Source organism: Aegilops tauschii, chromosome 3 (assembly GCF_002575655.3).
Source record: "Aegilops tauschii subsp. strangulata cultivar AL8/78 chromosome 3, Aet v6.0, whole genome shotgun sequence".
NCBI classification, from domain to species: domain Eukaryota; kingdom Viridiplantae; phylum Streptophyta; class Magnoliopsida; order Poales; family Poaceae; genus Aegilops; species Aegilops tauschii.
In genome coordinates, this window is record NC_053037.3 from 340,332,163 (window position 1) to 340,341,558 (window position 9,396).

Here is a 9,396-nt window from a genome sequence, read left to right on the forward strand (position 1 = left end):
GCCAATCAAGGAGCGTTATACCTTTTGATCGAAGTCAATACCATTTTCATCAGTGCATAGATGGCCATTTGTGGGCATAGGGATTTTGACGCCTTTGCAATTTTGCATGCCAAATTTCCTCAACACATCCTTGAGGTATTTCTCTTGAGATATCAAGATGTCGTTGCACTGTTGACGAATTTGAAGACCTAAGAAGAATTTCAATTCTCCCATCATAGTCATTTGATATTGCTCACTCATCATATAGGCAAATTCGTCACTTTAACGTTGGTCAGTACAGCCAAAGATAATATCATCAACATACATTTGGCACACGGATAATTCATCATCATAGGTTTTGGTGAAAAGAGTTGGGTCAAGTGAGCCAGGTTTGAAGCCTTTCTTCATGAGGAATTCCTTCAAAGTATCATACCACGCCCGAGGGGCCTGCTTGAGGCCATAGAGGGCTTTATTGAGTCTGAACACTTTGTCAGGATGCTTTGGATCTTCAAAACCTGGGGGTTGAGCAACATATACTTCTTCCTCAAGCTTACCATTGAGGAATGCACTTTTCACATCCATTTGATATAATATGATATTATGATGGTTAGCATAAGCAAGTAATATGCGAATAGCCTCAAGTCTAGCAATAGGTGCAAAAGTTTCATTGAAATCAATTCCTTCAACCTGTGTGTAGCCTTGAGCTACTAGACATGCATTATTCCTCACCACAAGGCCATTTTCATCTTGCTTGTTGCGATAGATCCATTTGGTGCCGATGATATTGTGCTTGTGTGGGTCTGGTCGCTTGACAAGTTCCCAAACATTGTTGAGCTCGAACTGATGTAATTCCTCTTGCATCGCTTGAATCCACTCAGGCTCCAGAAATGCCTCATCTACTTTGGTGGGCTATGTGATAGAGACAAAAGCAAAGTGCCCACAAAAGTTAGACAAATGTGAAGCCTTTGAGCATGTGAGAGGACCTCGTGCTTTGATGTCATCGATGATTCTGTCAATTTGCACTTCATTTGCGATGTGAGGATGAGCGGGTTGACGACGTTGAGTAGGTTCGGCATTTTCTTCAGAGCCATTTTCCTTAGGTGCACCAGCATGATGTTCTTCACGTTTTGGAATGACTTCTTCAGCAGATTCTTCGGTAGGAATGACATCCTCAGTAGCCTTGAACTTGATGGATTCCTCAGGTGACTTTTCATCTAGCACAGGAGGTAGGTGCTCTCTTTGCGAGCCGTTAGTTTCATCGAACCGCACATCTACAGTTTCAACAACCTTGTGGTGAATGGTGTTGAAGACTCTGTAGGCGTGCGAGTCCTTTCCATAACCAAGCATAAAACCTTCATGTGCTTTCGGTGCAAATTTAGAATTGTGATGAGGGTCTCTAATCCAACATTTAGCATCGAAGACTTTGAAATAACTCACATTTGGTTTCCTGTCAGTGAGGAGTTCATATGAGCTCTTCTTGAAGAATTTGTGAAGATATACCCTGTTGATGATGTGGCACGCAGTATCAATTGCCTTGGGCCAGAAATGACGAGGCGTATTGTATTCATCAAGCATAGTGCGAGCCATCTCAACAAGAGTCCTGTTCTTGCGCTCCACGACGCCATTTTGCTGAGGAGTATAAGGAGCAGAAAACTCATGAGTAATACCAAGTTCATAAGATAGTCATTGAGACCAGTATTCTTGATCTCGGTCCCATTGTCACTTCTAATGTGCTTGATCTTCACAGCGAAGTTCGTTGAAGCCCTCGAGAAAAATCGTTTGAAGACTTCCTACACTTCAGTTTTGTAAGTGATGATATGCACACATGTGTAACTAGATTAGTCATCAACAATAACAAAGCCATATAAAGATGCAACATTTTTGAATGTGGCATAATGAGTAGGGCCAAAGAGATCCATGTGAAGCAATTCAAATGGACGAGTGGTTGTCATGATAGTCTTTGAGGGATGCTTGGCCTTGGTCATCTTCCCAGCTTCACAAGCTCCACACAGGTGATCCTTGAGGAATTTGACACCCTCGATGCCAATGACATGCTTCTTCTTTGCGAGCGTGTGCAAGTTCCTCATGCCAGCATGACCTAGTCGTCGATGCCATAACCAGCCCTCTGAAGCTTTTGCAAGTAGACATGTGGCAGGTTGTGGTCCTGTAGAGAAATCAACAATATACAAGTCTCCTCTCCTAAATCCTTTGAAGAATTTGGAATGGTCAGCTTCCATGATCACAACACAATGATACTTGCCAAAGACAACAACCATATTAAGATCACAAAGCATTGAGACAGACATGAGGTTGTATCCTAAGGACTCGACAAGCATGACTTTGTCCATGTGTCGATCCTTTGAGATCGCAACCCTACCTAGACCCAATACCTTGCTTTTGCCTTTGTTAGCGTAGGTGATATGCTTCAGATGCGATGGAGATAAAGCAGTGTCCATCAATAAGTTCCTATCACCAGTCATGTGATTTGTTCATCCACTGTCAAGGACCCACTCAGTAGCTTTGGGTTGATCATCTTGCAGATGAATTAGTGCATCTTACAAACTCATATACTTCATGAGTGAAGAATATGACATCAAATTCATCAAGCAATAGAACAGATGTAGCAGTATGAGGACGTGAGAAATGAATAACTCATTTCTTCATGATTAGCTTGCATCCTTTCAAGCGTATTCAGGTCTCCAGCAAATTCTTCAGACGTTTAAGTTCGTCTGGAGACCTGACCCTGCATAAGATATTAGTTCTTTTTCTTCACCACCCACATCTGGAGGGGTGGCAAAGAGTTCATCATTCTGCGAGCTCCATAAGTAAAAGGTGGCATAGAAGACAGTCCACTTCGTTTCACAGAAGAGGGGTTAGAATAAGCATATGAATAAGCAGAGAAATTCTTCGAGGACTTATGAACATAATGATTTGAAGAATAATGTACATATTCATAGCCCTTAGGCTTTCCATGTGAAACAGAAGTGTTAGCACGATGATGTTAATATGAGGACTTTGATCCATATGAGGAATTTGATCCATGTGAGGAATTTGGTCCATATGAGGACTTGGATCCATATGAAGACTTTGGTCCATATGAGGAATTTGATCTGAGGTTCCTATTCTTCATAGGTGGTGTCATGATGACATTCACCTGAAGACTTTCAAGGCACCTTTTGGGAACCCAGATTTTGTTCATAAGGGGACCATTCCTGCAGTTAGTGCCAACATATCTAGCAAATACTTCACCATTCTGATTTTTGAACAGTTTATAGTTGGAGTCAAATGACTCATCAGAAGAATATGAAGATTCACATGTAAAGCCAGATAAAGTGGATGGATTTACGGGAGGTCCCTTTGCAACAACCCATGAGGTTTTGGGATACTGCTCAGGTTTCTAGTAGGTCCCATCAGCATTGAGTTTCCTCTCAAAGGCAATACCCTCTTTCCTAGGGTTCCTGTTGAGGATCTACTTTTTAAGCACATCACAAAGAGCCTGATGCCCTTTGAGGCTTTTGTACATGCCTGTCACGTACAATTCCTTCAGCCCTGCATTGTCAGTGATACTAGTGGTATCCTCAGATGAGGAATTTGTGATAACAGAGACAGTTGAAGAATTTGCAGCAATAGAAGCATTTGAACTTTCAGGTGAAGAATTAGCAGATTCACGTTCAATGCATTTCAAACATGGTGGAATGAATTCATCCTGAGTGGCACTGATCTGTTGAGCAAGCAATGAATCACGCTCCTTCCGAAGATCTTCATAACTCGCCCTCAGCTTCTCAAGATCTTGCTTTCTTTGAAGAAATTCATAAGAAAGCTTCTCATGGTCAGCTAAGAGTGTGTTATGATGACTTTGAAGGTTGTCCAACTTAGACTGAAGTGTCTGAAGATTATCAGTTAGAGTTTGAGTTCGATCCATTTCTTCACTCAACAGGTCATCGCTTTTGTCTAGCATATTTTGAACCTTTTCAAAAGCCTTTTGTTTTTTCACAACAATCTTAGCAAGTTTAGAATAGCTAGGCTTGAGGTTTTCATTAGATTCATCCTCACTTGATTCTGAGGAGGGGTATTTGAGTACCTTGGCACCTTTTGCCATGAAGCAATAGGTGGGAGAGTAGTCATCATCACAGTCGTCAGCAGTGTTGGGGAAGTCATTTTCCTCAGAGTTGAAGATGGACTTGCTGACGAAAGCAGTAGCGAGGGCTAGGCTCGCCACAAGATTCTGACTCCTCAGATGCCTCCTCTTCCTCAATTTCCCTAGATTCAGCTTCAGAGTCCATTTCCTTGCCAATGAATGCCCGGGCCTTTTTGGAGCTGCTCTTCTTGTGAGATGAAGACTTCGAATTTTTTTACAATGACGACTTTGAAGATTTCTTCTTCTTCTTTGAGTCATCAGAACTGCAATCCTTGTATTTCTTCTTCTTTCATTCCTCCTCCCACTAAGGACAATCAGTAATTTAGTGACCAGGTTTCTTGCATCTGTGGCAAGTTCTCTTCTTGTAGTCATGGGATGAGGAATCTGATCTCATGTCATCACCTCTTGAGGATTTACCAAAGTGACCACGCTTTGAGAACTTCTGAAATTTCCTCATGAGCATTGCTAGCTCTTGACTCAGTTCTTCAGGATCACCAAGGCTGCTACCAGAGTCCTCACCTTCAGATTGAGAGACCGCCTTGGCCTTCAGAGCACGTGATCTGCCATAGCTCGGTCCATAGAGATCTCCCTTCTCAACAAGTTGGAACTCATGAGTGTTTAGCTTCTCGAGGATATCAGCGGGATCAAGTGACTTGTCGTCTCCACGTTCTTGTATCATCAGTGCAAGAGTGCCAAATGAGGAATCAAGCGATCTCAGCAATTTCTTCACCACCTCATGGTCGGTGATGTCAGTGGCACCAAGTGCTTGAAGCTCATTTGAGATGTCAGTGAGGCGATCGAAGGTTTGCTGAACATTTTCATTGTCGAGTCTTTTGAAGCGGTTGAAGAGATTGCGAAGAACGTCAACTCGAGAGTCACGCTCTGTGTTGAGACTCCTTCGTTGACCTTGGACAGCCTATCCCAGATAAGCTTAGCTGTCTCCAAAGAACTCACTCTGCCATACTGCCCTTTGCTCAGATGGCCACAAATGATATTCTTCAATTGAGAGTTGAGTTTCTTGAATCTCTTCACATCAGCAAGGTTAATGGTAGGAATGACAAAGGGAACGCCATTTTCCACAACGTACCAGAGATCGTTGTCAATTGCCTCAAGATGCATTCGCATCTTATTCTTCCAGTAGGGGTAGTCCGTCCCATCGAAGGTAGGACACCCAACAGAGACCTTGATCATGCTTGCAGTCGACATAACTAAAACTCCAGGCAGTTAAACCAAAATCACACAAAACAAGGGAGTACCTCGCTATGATACCAATTGAAAGTGCGATATATCGACTAGAGGGGGGTGAATAGGCAATTTTTACAAATTCATCACTAAGGAATTTCAGGGTGAGGAAATTTCTAAGCAACAAACTACATAGCAGTGGAATAAGTACTCAGATGCAAGCATAATAGAGCAGTAGCATAGTGATCATGATGAAATGAAAACAAGCACAGAGTACAAGTAGCGTAAAACCAGGATAAGCAGGCTGAAGACAAACTGACTGAAGAATTTGGATTGAGGAAATTAAGAAAGTCTTTAGTCAAAGTCTTCAAACAATAACGATCAAGTACAACAGTATATGAATGAGGAAATGAAAGGGTTGAGGAAATAGAACCAGTAGCTCGGTGAAGACAGTGATTTGGTAGACCAGTTCCAACTGTTGTGAAAGTCGTACGTCTGGTTGGAGCGGCTAGGTATTTAAACCCGAGGACACACAGTCCTCACCGTATTCTCCTTGAGCTAAGTTCACACAGACCTTGCCCAATCACTTGTGGTAAGTCTTGAGGTGACTTCCAAATCTTCACAGACTCGGTCACTCGGCGATCCACAATTTCCTCTTGGATGCTCTAGACCATGACGCCTAACCATCTAGAGGATGCACAGTCCTCAAGTAACAAGCATCGGTTCCACACAGGAACAATCTCTTCAGTGATGCTCAATCACTTTGGGTTTGTAGGTGTTTGGGTTTGGGTTTTCCTGACTTGATGATTTTCGCTCAAAGTCCTCGGAGGATGGGATGCTCTTAATGACAAGTGTCAGTTTCCCTCGGAGCAGCCAACTAGCTAGTGGTTGTATGGGGCGGCTATTTATAGCCTAGGGAGCAGCTCGACATGATAAGACATAAATGCCCTTCAATGATATGACCATTAGGTGGGAAGATATTTTGGGATAGCTGGCGCATAGCACAGCAACGGTCGGATATTTGAGTATCAAATTCCTCAGGGCTATCATGTTCCTCACTTGTAGGCAATCTGCACTTGCGAATTCCTAACTCCTCAGTCAGAAAAAATTCCTCAGAGACGAGGAGATCTTCATCTCTGTCACTGAAGAAATTGACTGAACTGTATGAGATTTCTAATGGCTTCACTCGAAAGGATTGGTAGGTGTAGGATTTTGAGATGAGCATCACTTGAAAACTTTTCCTTAGTTTTACCTCGTCCCCCTTTAACAGTACGGTGTTTCCTATGACTCAAGAAAGAGAAAACGAAACTACGAAAACAAAAGTCTTCACGCTTTATATTCCTCGCATGAATATCAAGTCTTCACGGTCACACCAATTTCTTCACTTTCAAAGTATTCAGAAAGCCAAAGTCTTCAGTTGAAGACATTCATTTTTAGGGGTCGACTTCCTTTGTAAATATCAAACTCCTCATAGACTTATAGACCTGTGTACACTCACAAATGCATTAGTCCCTTAACCTATAAGTCTTCAATACACCAAAATCACTAAGGGGCACTAGATGCACTTACACCTTCCAACAACATTTACATGTTCCACTGGAAAACAAAGAACATTTACATGTTGTTTTATTTTCAGCTTTATTTATTTTTGAAAATACCAAAAATATTTATCACTCATTATGTATTAATGGACTTGTTCAACTAGCACGACTTGCAGGGATTGACACTCTTGTGAGGATTTTCGGGGGCACAAGACGGGTTTTATTTGTGTTATAGGACAGCCAATTGTTGCAAGCATTTGTATCACTACGAATTGATACCATAGCTTCCCACCGAGGGAAAACATTACCGCTTGCTACAAACTCTCATACGGGGGAGCTGAACATAAGCACCTTGAGCAAAGGTCAACAACTGCCTTGATGATGCTTGCCTATAGCACGACCGTAAATTCATGGGGCAAGTACATCTAGATGCCTAAAAGCACTTGGATCGAAGCCATGGTCAGATTTGATACTGCAGTGGTCAAGGTGTTTGGATTGAAGTATTTGAGGAAACCATCTAACACAATCCTGGGGTGATTGTAAAGAGCTCACCGTCATTCTTGAAGTAGTCGCATCACAAGACATTTGGATTTTGCACTTTTTCTTTAGCATGCTCGTGTCTCACAATGGGGTCACGTGTTGCAGCGGTCTCCATATTTGCAAGGTTGTGTATGGAGAAGCTCTTGTGTGCAATTATATGATCAATTATCCATGAGTATGACATGTGGTACTATTTTTGTGATGGTATCTATCATTTGTGGGCGACAGAGCTAAAAAAGATGTGGAGAGGACATTTGCAATTGCATGCGGACCTTCTAAGTTAAAGATCTAGAGACATTGCGGGTGTTGGTGACAAATTATGTGATCATGCACAACATGGTTGGGGAGGACCAAGGTGATGAGTTCACCATGTTGTGGAATTTCACCTATGCAACTTCCAAAGCAAAATCCGACAACATTTGAGGATCTTATCCAAATGCATCGTCAAATACGAGATCGAGAAACTCATACACAGTTTCAGAATGATCTGATTGAGCATCCACGGGAATAAAAACCATTAGAACATGTGTCTAAAGAAATAGAATTCAAATTTAAACTAGTTAATTTTAAATTTATTTTTGAAATATAATATTTGAATATGGATTATGGTTGTATTAAAATATTATCGTACAATTATGTAAATAATTGTGCTATTTATTTTTGGCTTTATATATGTATATATAAAAATTGGTGTCTACGGTTGAATGGTCGATGACGACTGTCCATGGAATTTGATGTTGTCCATCTGGTGATGTTGGAGTTGCCCTAACTTCGCTCGAGGGTTGGACGATACATGCATGGTTGCATTGCAGGGTAAAGGAGCGCTCCCTCTCTGCCCTGGATCAATCTTTACCAGGAGGTCGAGATGCTTCTGTATGCATTTTCGGAGCACCAGCGAGTCCAAGTCCAACGACACGGGGCGTGTGATGCAACAGTGATCTTCCTTTTGATACCGCAACTTCAGGTTCAGCGCTGCACATTGATAAGATTCATGTGGGGCTAGATGTTGACGGAAATGTGGAATATTTTGTTTTTTCTTCCTGGAAGGCTCGATCATGCGATAAGTAGGAATAAATGTTTCTTTAGCGCGACCTTGGCATTTCTGTTGTGCTCCTAGTCCTATGTATTTGTTTTTTTAGCTGAAACCATAGAACGATTGTTCTATGGTATTTTCATTAATCAAACAAAGTACAAAAATACAATAGTACCACTCCTACAAAAGTTCAACCAATGCCCTCTCTAGGAAACATAATGAATTACAAGATTAATTTTGATCCAGGTACTGAGCTGCCCACTCTCTGACCCTTTCTGCTTTACTATGTTTAGCCTTGAGTTCTACCGCCGATAGATCTTCTTTGAGATAACATTTCCAGGTGTTGATGTGAGGGGCTGCTGATCTAAAGATATTATCATTCCTCACTGACCATATACCTCAACAAGCTATAATAATGATATCCAAAGCAATATCTCCTGGGAGGTGCGGCAATGATAGGGGAGCTCGTCATAAACCGATATACGTCCTTGTTTGTTCTGGAATAGAAAATCCCAACATCTAACAGCATAGGGGCAGTCCCAAAATAGGTGCAACGGAGTTTCCTCAGTCTTATGTGAGCATAGAGCACAATTATAATCATCCAAATACATGCTTTTGCGGTGTAGAATGTTTCTAGTGTTCAACCTGTCATGGAGTAACATCCAGATGAAATTTTTGTGTGTGAGTATGCATGAAGTGCTCCACAGGAGCTTCAATATATTGAGAGATGTTTGTCCCATGAGAGCTTTATACATCTTCATAGAAGCGTAATGAGGGGTGGTCCAAACATAATTAAGTCCATCTGTCTAGATTATCATGAGCCACTCTATTGCCAATCATTTCATTCAGAGCATTGAATTGCTGGTATGCTTGGAGAGATATGAGTATATGGAAGAGATGGGTGGTATGTGTGTCTTCCAGAACATTAGACAATGAGATTTCTCTGTTGATAGCATACGAGAATAGTTCTGGGTAACTGAGCA